Source organism: Zootoca vivipara, chromosome 8 (genome assembly GCF_965207765.1).
Source record: "Zootoca vivipara chromosome 8, rZooViv2.hap1.1, whole genome shotgun sequence".
Taxonomy (NCBI): Eukaryota; Metazoa; Chordata; class Lepidosauria; order Squamata; family Lacertidae; genus Zootoca; species Zootoca vivipara.
In genome coordinates, this window is record NC_142591.1 from 15685842 (window position 1) to 15698130 (window position 12289).

At 40.3% G+C, this 12289-nt stretch overlaps 1 long non-coding RNA gene across 2 annotated transcripts in view; it reads left to right on the forward strand.

Annotated features, from left to right (window-relative positions):
- Window positions 1-1357: 1357 nt before the first annotated feature.
- LOC118090440 (uncharacterized) overlaps window positions 1358-12289 on the forward strand; it is a 225923-nt gene continuing 214991 nt past the window's right edge. Inside the window, exons 1-2 of one of the 2 annotated variants that reach the window (XR_015951338.1) lie at window positions 1358-1445; window positions 6856-6953. This is a non-coding gene — a long non-coding RNA (uncharacterized LOC118090440). Of the gene's footprint in view, window positions 1446-6829; window positions 6954-12289 lie in introns of those variants that run through there. The other variant, XR_015951337.1, reaches the window with a different exon arrangement.

The following is a 12289-nucleotide window of genomic DNA, read 5'->3' on the forward strand; positions in this document are numbered from 1 at the left end:
GCTCCAACCCCATAGTCACCTATGACTGGCCTTGACCATTCAGGGGTCCTTTACCTTTACCTTTTTTTTCCTAAGTAAACATAGTAGGTATTTAATCTACTGTTGAAAATTTGCACAGAACTCAAAGGGTTTTTCTTTTCTTTTTGTTTTGTTTCAGGAAAATGAATGGTTAATCATTTATTTGTCCTTTATGGACCTAGGAAATAATTCCTGCACCCAACATTACAATTTAATTAAATGGCATATAAAACAAAGATTGTGAAATTAATGGGATTCCACTAAGAATATTGGTTAATCAAATGCCTTATTAATGCCATGGTTCTGTATATGCTTGTGTATATATGGCTTGCTTTTTATTTAGTAAAATAAGCAATTGAATGGTTTCCTTGATGATGGGAATATCATTTGCTTTGTTATCTCCAATCATATTCCCCTAGAAGCGATTTCAAGGCTATTTCATTAATAGTGCTTCAGATTTATTTTCCCTGTGTTGTGGTATTTTCTACAACAAAAATAGCCTGATCTTCCTTTTGGCTAAACAGGAGATAAAGATTGTTCCCACCAAAATCTATTAGAGGTACCCAAGAGATACAAAGTAAATTTATTATGATAAACAATGTACATTGTATAAAATATATGCATCTTGCCCTTTCCTACATTTGCTCCTCAGTATTTGCCTGGGAGCAAAAGTATATATTTAGATTAGCATTGGTATATTCTGTATCACACCTGCACTATTTCTGGCCCACCAATATATTTCGGACGAATGCTACTTTGTATGCATTCTGGTATTTTCCATTTTTGGGGTCCACCAAGTCAACTGCAATCTAACAGCCTCATATGACACGTCACTGGGTGACTATTTCATTTCCACTCAAATGAGTTTTCTCCTTTTCCTTTCTCAGTTGGGCTGGACATTTAAGCATAAAAAGGGAACTGTACCACTGAGAAATTAGATACAAATTTGCATGTACTAATTGATATTTATATATGCAAATTTAGAAACAATTACCAGAATTTAAATAGAAGCTAATTAATTTCCCATCCAAATGCCCCATATAAATTCTTCAGTTAGTTTGCACCCCAGCACCAGATCACTCCCAGACTCTTAGTTGGAAGTAAATTAATTAAAGAGAATCTATTTAGCACTCAGATCCTGCTCCAAAATATTTTCCCCTTCAGTTAATTACACTTACTCACGAGCCACTTTTAACCTCCTCTTAAAAATTTTTAAAAAATAAAAAAGATGCCTACATTTGTGATTCTGTTTTTCTTTGTGTATGTGTGCGTTTGGAGGGGGTATTATAATGAGAAGGCATGGCTAGTGTGCGGTGATAACTTTTCTTCTTTTTAATAAGTTTGACAAGCTATAGGTCAGCTGCCTCTGTCAGCCTGCTGCCAAGCTGTGAGCTGAAACCCAAGATGCCTCTGGAAAATGAGAACAGGTGATGGCATAATAGTGTTTCTATTTCCAGGGATGTTGCTTGTCAAAAAGAAAAAAGAAAAAGGCTGAAAGTAAATACCTTATCATTCCATTACTACCAAGTATGTATGTATGTATGTCTACGACCAGCACAGCATATTAAGAACATAAAATCAATCAAGAATACAGTTTAAAATATATTCTAAAAAATTAAACTAGACAAGATTTACCATCATTATTCCATTAGGTACACTAAGGTAAAGGTAAGGGGACCCCTGACTATTAGGTCCAGTCGTGACCGACTCTGGGGTTGTGGTGCTCATCTTGCATTATTGGCCGAGGGAGCCGGCGTACAGCTTCCAGGTCATGTGGCCAGCATGACAAAGCCGCTTCTGGCGAACCAGAGCAGCACATGGAAACGCCGTTTACTTATTTATTGCACTACATAAATTAAGGCATCGGCAAATCGGGTTCTTTTCTACCTCAGATCAAGAATTCATTTGGGTGCCACCAATTTGTGTGGACCGAATCTTAATAACGTTGGCACAAAATTTTGCCACCACAGCTGTGACAATTGGATTGGAATCTGAGAGAAGCCCATTTTATATAGAATTCTTCAGAGCATCCTGGAAAATCAACCAGTATCGTAAAAATACTCTGGTTTCTCTTCAGATCGTATAAATCTTTCGCCTTTACTACCAAGTATGCTTGGCGGTCATTTAACTGTGGTGTGTTTTCCCCAAGTTTCTTAACTGATTTCTGCAATTTGAGAATCTCCCTGAACATGCTAATGGTTTTTACTTTTCCCCATGGTTCCATCCTGGCAAATTATCTTTTGGCACTCAGCCTCTGTGTTTGTGGTGTGGTCTTGTAATTCTCTGGGCTATCCAATCAGTCATCTGATTCATTCCTTTTAGAAACATGATAAATGACAGATGGGTCAAAGTTTGGGATGCTCACAACACACCACTCCTTCTAGCAAGAGGCAAAGTGAGGCGATCATTTCTGGCAGCAGAATCCACAAGGGCAGCTGAATTGGCTTCCAAGGAATGTATTCCACTGCTGCTGCTGCTGTCAACAGAGTGGCTACAATGGCTGTGTTGTGCTCCTTGTGGATCCTCCCCCTTCAAGAGATGAAGTTGGGGGTGCTGTCCTCTAGGCCCTCCTGGTTTCTACACTCACCTTGTATGCTTCAGAGTGGGCCCCCTTTCCCCCCACAACAGCATTTGAGTCCCACTGAATCTGTTAGGTAAGGTTGATTACATCAGGAACAAGGGGGGGGGGGAATTAATCATCACTCAATCCCTTGTTCCCAATGTAGATTGCTAGTCTAATGTCTTTTTATACTCATGGCATGATATAGAGAGATAAGCCGTAACATAAGTTTGGATTCACACACACCTCTTCACAAGATCTTTATTTTCCCCTTGTTCCCGATGTAGTTCTTCACTCTTGTTCCTGATGCGGATCTTTATTCCCCCTTTGTTCCTAATTTAGGCCTTCACACACCCCTTCTTTCCTGAAGGGGAGGATGCTATTTGTGGTTTGCCTCAGGTGCCAATATGTCTTGGTCCGTTCCTGGTTAAATGTAGTGGTTCAAAATCAAATAGTAACAGAATGAACATTTATTTTTCATGCTTGGTGGTATTCACAGTAAAGAAGCAGGGGTTTTTTTTCCACAAGAGAGTAGTGCAATTTTAAAACAAAAGATTAACAGAAGAGAATCATGATTATAAAGCATTTTATGCAGCTCTCCCTTTTTCTTACTAGTATAGTTCAGCTTATTACATTGCAAATTCTTCTGAACAAATGAGTGTCTTATCCCTTGTTCCTGGGGGGGAGAAGTAGTAAGACTTTGATGTTGTTTCCAAATATAGAAATTACTTCTGTTTTAAAATGCAGATGAGATTCCTTTCTTTCTTCCCCTGCCTTGCTACAGACTCTGCCTGTCATAATTGAAATTTGAATATGACTCATTCTTAAACTTGATGGGTGTTTGGGTGGGGAGGAAAGTAACAGAAGAAGCAAATAATTAAAAGACCTCTCTGGAGAGATGCTATGCTCGCAAATTAAATATTGTTTGAGTTATGCTTGAAGAAAGAAAAGGAGAAGTTTTAAGGATGGAATAATAACAAGGGATGAGAGAATGGTAGTTTCTGGTGCAAATAACCACAATGGAGCGAAGACAGATGTATGGAATAATAAAACACATTTTGTTTTACAAGTATGGTGTAAAACTTTGTTATAGATAAACTTGTTATAACTTTTGTTTCTGATGCATCCAAACCAGCAAGCAATGGAACACGAAATCATTTTCTATGCCAAGGAAATGTTTTAGTCTACAGTTTACCACAATCTCCTGTGCATGAAGTATGATAACATTTGGAAAGAGTTTATATAGAATGCAGTAGGCTATTAACATCTACACAAGTACAGTGAAACCTCAGTTTTTGAACATCTTAGCTGCTGAACATTTCAGAAGCCGAACACAGAAAACCCAGTTTTTGAATGCGCCTCAGAAGTCGAACGGCTTCCAACATGCATTTCTCTTTTTTCCCCCATTGACTTTACCGACAGACCTTCGATCCTCGGTTTTTGAACATTTCGGAAGTCGAACAGTCTTCCAGAAAATATTACATTTGAAAACCGAGGTTCCACTATTAGGATAACAACACTATATCAATTTATATAATAATGTATAGGAGTATCTTATATTGCATTTGTGTGTGTGTAATTTTTTTACACATCTTTGGTTTTTCTTCCCCTCACTTACCTTCCTTTTTCTGTATCACTTTTGTTGTTTAGTCATTTAGTCGTGTCCGACTCTTTGTGACCCCATGCATATAATTGTTCGGGTTTTTTTCAGAGAGAGAGAAAGAGAGAGGGAGGGAGGGAGAGACAGCCATCTGCTTAAAAAAAAAAAAACTATTTAAACTGCACTGTATGTATGTATGCTTGTATGTATGTATGCTTGTATGTATGTATGCTTGTATGTATGTATGCTTGTATGTATGTATGTATGTATGTATGCTTGTATGTATGTATGTATGCATGCATAAGATAATCCTTTACTTATCCACCAACCCCCCGTTAGAAGCATTATTATTACTCCAGGTTGTTGTTGTTTTTGCAAAAGCAGTTCTGGGTATTTAGCAGATACGGTAGCTATGGTTCTACATGCCATAGGTGTTAACCAATTGGCATACTTGTTGCTCCATACTACAAAACATGCTCAACCAATTCTTTCAGATTTCACCCTCAGATCAGATACATTTATTTTTGTTTGGATTACAGATCCAGTTCTATTAACTCACCTCTATCACCCTAACAAAAAGGTTGCATGACTTCATTCTTATATAATTTGCAGTGACACCACGGGCCTCTTTCTTCTTTACTGCTGCCACCAGCTAGATAGATTTACTTTTCTTTGGCTGCTTCCATTAAAATTGCTTCCAAATTCTGGATTTTTTTCATCTGGTACATCTCACTCCTGATACTACATAGACCTGGAACAACAAGGATACCAAACAACACTCTGAAATGACAGAGGCATCACTAGGTGTTAACACATTGTTATGAGTGTATGGATGCCAGTCCTCTCTAATCCCTGAATCCAGTAAATGTTCAAATTTAATCAAGTATTGGGGTGTTAAGATGAGTTCTTAGACACTTTTAATCCCTGGATTCAGCAAGTGTTAAATGCTAATAAAGCCAGGCTAGTCTCCTGAGTCATGAGTCATTAAGAGAACAAAGGATCAAAGGGCTTATGCTAGACAGCAACTGGGGATGGGGCAGAATTTAGAATAGAGAGGTTAGGAGAGATGTGACCTAGAAGGAAAGCAGAAAACTGGAGGGAGGGAGGGAGAGAGAGCAAAGTTAGTGAGCAATGCTTGATGTCTGTTTGAATCCAAGGGTGTTGCTATGGAAGAAAGTGTTAGGATTCCTGCTCCGTGTTTGCAGTCATGGGATTGTTGTCTATCACATGACGGTGTATGTTTTCATTCCACAGAGTGGGAAGTGACGGAGACAGGATGTTTTGGTATTACTGTGTTCCGTGAAGTGGGACTATTGTCCTTTGTTCTTTTTCTCTTTGCTGTCTGATGAGAAAGAGGAAGGAGCTAAAGCAGAATGCTCCAAATGTATTATATTATATGTAAATAAAGTAGATTAGCCAAGATGCTGAGCTACTGAGTCTGTTACATGAACCGTCAATACTCTGCAGGATCGTAAGTGTGCTGATGCTTCCTATCAGTCGCTGTGATGTTTGGGCTGAAGAAAGCTTTTGAAGCTCCCGAATGACAGACCAGGAGGGAAAGAACTTTTCAGTCGGGCACGTGTCTCTACCAGGGTCCTACACGAGAGTAGGATGATCCTAACAGAAACAAGACCCTTTTGGAGAGTTAATGCTGTGAAACCCCTCCACCATAGGCTCAGCTGAAATATATATGTAAATAAACCATATATCATAAAGACAACACAGTCTCGGCTGTGCCACATTTCCAAAAGGAAACACAAACTCTCGATAAGTGCCTTGAACCACTGGAATCTCACACCACTCAGAGATTGGGGTGGCATGCAACCAGTGCTTTTTTCTGGGTGTGTGTGCAGGGATACGCATACCCCTAAACAATTTGTGGATCTAAGTTTGGCCTCATTGAGGGGCAGTATTTCAATATGAGTAGGAAAATGAGAGCATTTTTTAAAGAAAAAAAGCACCGCATGCAATAATGTTTTTATTTATTTATTTATTTATTTATTTATTTATTTATTTATTTAGATCCAAGCCGCTTCAGTGGCAAGTGGTGCCCATGCCAGCTATGGGTGGTTTGCCAGCTACACTCCTCCCTGCACCAAGATAGCTTAGCTATGGCACTGTGTGCCTTGGAAATATTTCAGTTAAATGACTGCAATGTGTCATGTTATGCCTATCCCTAAGAATCTGCAATGACTTCCTGCTAGCTGCTGCATCCAATTTACATGCTGAGTTTGGTCTATAAAATTCTGTATCATCTAGGGCTCAACCCATCTTGTGCCTTTAGAACTGTAAATGATGCTAGGCTCATAGATCTATAGGCATTTGTAACTAGTGGTGTGAGAAATTGCAGCAGGGCCTTCTCTGTTGTAGCATCCAGATGTGAAATTCCATCCCTATAGAGATCCATTTTAATTTGTGTATTGTTTTAGGAAGTGTGAATTAGGTAAGTTAGCCTTTAATTGCAAACCAAGTTCTCCCTGTTCACTACTTCAGAGCCCCAGTCAGTCAGATGACTGATGAATGGTTAGACACCATTCTGGCACCACATTCATAGCTGTAGATCCTGGGTTCAAGCTTTTCAGACAGGGGAAATGCAAAGCTTGAGAAAAACCAGGATACAGGTGCCCAGCTACTGAATATTTTCTTGACTTTTCCACTTTCCCACAACTTTTTACAGAGAGCATCTGATAATACTGAATGACACCTTAGAACAGAATGAGGAAAGGGCCAAGGGTTTCCACATGACCAGCTGCTATACTGCCATCCACAGTGACGGTAAGCAAGCGTCAAAATCTTGATTTTGAATGGCTTTGAATGTTAAAGTATATCACTGGCTAAACATTCCTCTATATTTCTATACTTGTGCATTTTTTAATGAGGAGCTCTGAGGAGAATTGTCTATTTCATCCCCTATATTAATGCTTCTTTGAATGAAATGGTAACTTCTGAATTATGCTGATGAAAGTAAATATTTATCAAGTGCCAGCTTGTCTATACATATTACAGGTCTAGTAACTGCCAGAGAAACTATTTGTCAAAACCTAAAGATGCAATGACAACACAACAGCTTAATTATTAATTGTTCAAGAAGACATTGTTAGTTTTCATCCTTTTTTTACGAATTTAAAATGATTTGAGGTCCCTTCTCTTTTTGAATCACTCTAGGAAATGCGTGCTCATACATTGCGTAATAACGGACTTCACAGAGACATTACAAAATATCACTGAGTGGCCCACCTATCTCTACAGAGTTGTTATCAGTGTGGACACTCACGGCACTGCCAGAGTGATGAGCCTTAAGGCGAATTTCAGGTTCTATGCTTAACACTGCAATGGTCCCTCAATCATGTTTACTTCTTGGTAAGCATGAGTTCAGTGGGACTTGCTCCCGAGAATTCTGTTTAAGACCTTAGCCAGACTGCAGGGCACCCTTACCAGTGACTTCTTCACTGCCTCCTGGTCTCTGGGAATGTTTGAGCCACTCCTGCAGATTGCAGTGGACAGTTTGAAAAATGTTCAAAACTTCATTTTTTAAAAAAGAATTTAGAAGTCCTTTCTAGACATTGTGGCAAATAGCAGGCATTTTTTCCTTCTTCTGATCACCTCATGCAGGATGCCTGAGAGGGGGGAAAGACCCACAAAACTGTCTCAGAAACTAGGCTTAAGGTGAGGTAGCTAGGTGGCTGCCATGGCAAATGGAAGTTGTATCTGGTGGATAAGTGATTGAATGGGTGACAGGTTGAGCCAGTGAGCCCTCAGCTGGTGCCTGACTAGGCTTGTTAAGTATAATTGGTTTAATTGACACAACAATGGAAAATGTGTGTACTTATTGATGATGGTTTAATATGGGGAAATTCCATTGCAGCATAATGTGAGACTTTAAGCTCCTAAATGACTTAATGATTAACTGTTGATTGTTTTCTACTCTCAACTCAATGCAACCTTTGGTCATTTGATGAGGGTCTTGAGTTGCAAATTTGCCATCTTGGAAGGGTGGTGATTAGAGTCTTTTGTTCTTTCAGATTCTATGGAGTAATAGACACGTGAAAGACTCTTCTGAAGGGAGAGAAAACTACAGGAGAAATGGAGGCTGTAGGAATAGAGAGACCTTTGCTTATAGGTCTGTTTGGCTAGTTTTCTTTTCCCAAAAACTCCATTGAGTTAAAGGGGCTGGAATGCAGGCAATGAAACCTGAGACAGAGAAGGGGGGGGTGCTATGTTTGTCACCTCTGATTCTAAGTATTTTATTTATAAGATGCTGGGTAATACCCCTCCCCACCCTCTGACTATACATAAGGGTCTGGTGACTTCTGTTTCAGTGTATCTGAAGAAGTGTGCATGCACACGAAAGCTCATACCTATGACAAACTTAGTTGGTCTCTAAGGTGCTACTGGAAGGTATTTATTTATTTATTTATTTATTTTGGCCTGAAGGGTTATAGATGTAAGGAACCCTTTAATTCCTTCAATTGCTGACCAAAGCATAGAGTAGACAGAATGACAGCATGCCATTTTGCTTCAGCAGATGAATTGGAGAACTGTAATGAGAACTTGGATTATATCCTTTGGCTGCTGGTTTATCTCTGGCTTGGAGGAACAGAACGCTGGATTAAATGGCTTAATCAAATGAATATGTTCTCAATGCGGTTGGGTGTTCTAAGCAAGAGAGCTGGTTTGGAGGCAAGGAAAAGAAAGTACAAATGGGTTTCACTTTCTCTTCCAATTCTTATTTCGAGCATCCCAGGCCAATCTCATTTATCTCTCCTCTACCACATGTGGAGATGTGTGTGCTCCAGATGCAGAGTTAGATGTGCGTATATCTTCAGTTCTTTGTTTAATGGTTCAAAGTGGCCCTGCTGTAACACATTCATTCCCAGCAATCCACTACAGCTAACAGAAGACATCATAGCTAACAGAAGACATCATACCTAACAGAAATATCCATACGGTCAAATAATATATGGGCAAAGTCCTGTGCCTTGTGGCAATGGCAATTTCTTATTCAGTGCTTTAGTGAAAAATGGAAGTTTCTAACTGGATATGTCCTGACTCTCGAGAAGAAGTATTTGTGATAATGGTATATTCATTCTGTATTTTCTTGTTCCACAAATGACCAGGAGTGCAATAACATTATTCCAAGCCTTACTTGGAACGTGAAATATTAACTTCAGCCTTTGACATTATAATGATAGATGAAGACTTTGAACTAGAGTACCTACATAGTTAGCTGTGAGCTACTTATTGCAATAACCATTGAGCTATTGGACACTCATATCATTCTTAGATATAACTATCAGGAACAAAAATTTCTTCTCCACTTGAAAATTCAATTTCCCCAATAAAACTTTGCTCAGTAATAACTTGAGAAGTTTGATTGCGATAGGAAGCCTCATCATCATTCTGTATTGATTTATGCAGAGGGCTGTGAGATTAATGTTTACTGTAGTAGAAATGAAATCCAGATGAGTCATTATATTGTTTATCTTGTACTTGCCTTGGTCTTATTAATGCTGGAGGAGTGGGGAAGGAATGCATTTTTGACAGGAGCTTGGAGGAATACATATATATATATATATATATATATATATATATATATATATATGAGCAGAGTATTAAGATCTGGTTAATAATCTTATTTTGTAAAGTGCACCCCTGCCGAAACTGATAAGAATAACTAAAGGGCAGAAGTTTGAATTGCCCCAGTCATCTCTGGTGTTTTAATTGTTGCAAAGTTGTATAAGTAACTGGGGCTGAGCCAACAAGTCACCCCATAGAAATGGTGTATAGCTGTTCCTACAAGGTGTGACCAGAAAGTTTGGTGAATGGTCACAGAAATCAGACAGTGAGAAGTATTCAAACATATATACCTTACAAGTCTTCAAAGTAGGCCCCCCTCTGATACAATGCACCATTGACAATATTCATAGAACTGTTGGAAATTTCATACTGCTTTCAGTTCCATTGTCACAGCAGCTTGAACGTGCGGAATGTTGGAAAATCTGTCCCCTTCAGTGTTCAGTTTTGGAAAAAGAAGGAAATCCAGTGGGGCCAGATCACAAGAATATAGAGGGTGTGAGACAACTCAGTAAGCTCAGTAACAATTTCATGTGGAATATGCAATTATTTCGCCATCATTCAGATGGACAAATGGCAATTCTGCATGAATAACTCACGAACTCTGTCAACATTTGCCACCATTCTGCTCCTTGATGGTCTACCAGACCGAGGGTCACCTTCGATGGTTTGCCGCCCTTCGCGGAAACACTTACATTACATATACGCTGTCTTTCCAGTGACAGATTCATCTCCATACACAATTGTGAGCATTTCCGATGCCGATTGTATGTTCGAATATTTCTCATGCTCCGATTTCTGTGACCATTCACTGAACTCTCCGGTCACACCTTGTAATTATAGGTGTGATGCTACTGCAAACCAGGATCTCCCAGGAGTGAACAGAGCAATGACTCAGGCAAGAGTGAATCACCCATGTCAGGTGGTAGAAATTCACAAGAGGCAGGGGCAGGGAGGACAAACAGGAATGCCTTGCAGAAAAGCAAGAGGGGGGAGTGATCCTGACTGCTGGGGGAGTGGGGTACAGTGGGGGCAGGAGGAGGCACCTTCCTTTTTTGCCTCAGGTGGCTAAATAGGATGGGTCGCCCCCAGCTGAGGATCATTAACTGTAGGGGAAAGAAGAGGCAAAGTTCATTGCACTCCATCCAGGTACCCTTTTTGCTAATGAGCAGTTCTGTCAGGCTTATACCTTGAGCCTTTTTTGACTGCAGTTCTGTTTGTGTGTGGGTGTTGAAACCACCTGGATAGTTTGTCATAGAAGTATATATGCATATATATTCTATATAATTGCATGCCCTCTGTAATGGATGTGAGGTGGTTGCTCCCGAGTAATGACGCTAGAACCCAGCCTGTCTTTTACAGGTTTTATTGTGCCAACTATGTACAGTGCAGAGCTAACTAAAACACATCCATCTCAGTCACTCGCAGAATCTGGGAGTGCCCCCTTCCTGTTGTGACCCCAACAAAGGAACTTGGGCACCCCTAAGCGCCTCCTACCATCTTTGCGTTTGATCCCCTGACGCAGCTCAGGCACCGGAACTGGCGTCTCTCTTTCAGAATCCTCTCCACTGAGATGGAGCTGGGGCTCCTTGCTTGCATCCCTGACCCCTCTCTCCTCCTGGCTAACCTCCCCACCTTCCACCTCATTGGATGACTCGCTGCTGCCTCGGCTGGATGATGTACTGCTGGAGAGGAAGGGCCGGGACTCCCTGTAACCCGATCTGGCACCCCCCCTCCTCTTGTGAAGCCTCTGAGCGTCCCCTGACACCCTCCAACATTTCTCATTATCCCTATGAAAATAGGGATGTCCTAAGGAAAAGTGGGAAATTCCAGGATCAGATTAGAACCTGAGATGGCTTCTCCAAATCAGGGACACTTGGAGGGTCTGTTCTTGTTGACAGATCTGGGTCTCTTCACACAGCATGTCTTGTAGAACCATAGGATCGTAGAGTTGGAAGGGACCATTTGTGTCTCAGGTGAGGTAAGATCTGATAGGGCTGTCACATATGCAATCATCGATATGTGACAAGCATGTTTGCACATTACACAACTGAACAATTTTAGTGGCATCCTCAGCCAATAAAAACATTAGTGTAGATCAGGCCTGCAAAATATGTGACCTGCCAAGATGAAGTAGCGCAGTCAGCCGCAGCAGCAGACTTCTTAGGCCTAGCTCTTTTTTTTTGCTGTCTGTTGAGAAATAGAAAAAAGAAGAAGACTGGATTTGGGGTGGGGAGGCTGCCAAGCTCTTGGCTGGACAACTGCCTGTCTGATAATCTGTGTTTGGCTCAATGGGTCGCAAGCTATGCTAGCCTTCTGTCGGCCAGTCTCATTTTGTATGAATATGTGATGCCCCTCTGAAAGTCAGAGTGATTAATCTGTGAATGGTCTATCCGAGAGAGAAATTCTGCTTCATGTTCAGCTTGAAATAAGCATGTTAAGTGCTGTTCTGAATTAATACATTCTTCTTTATTTTTTAAAAATAAGACTTTTCAGATGAATAAAACTCCTTTTTCACATTCATCAAGGGCTTCCCT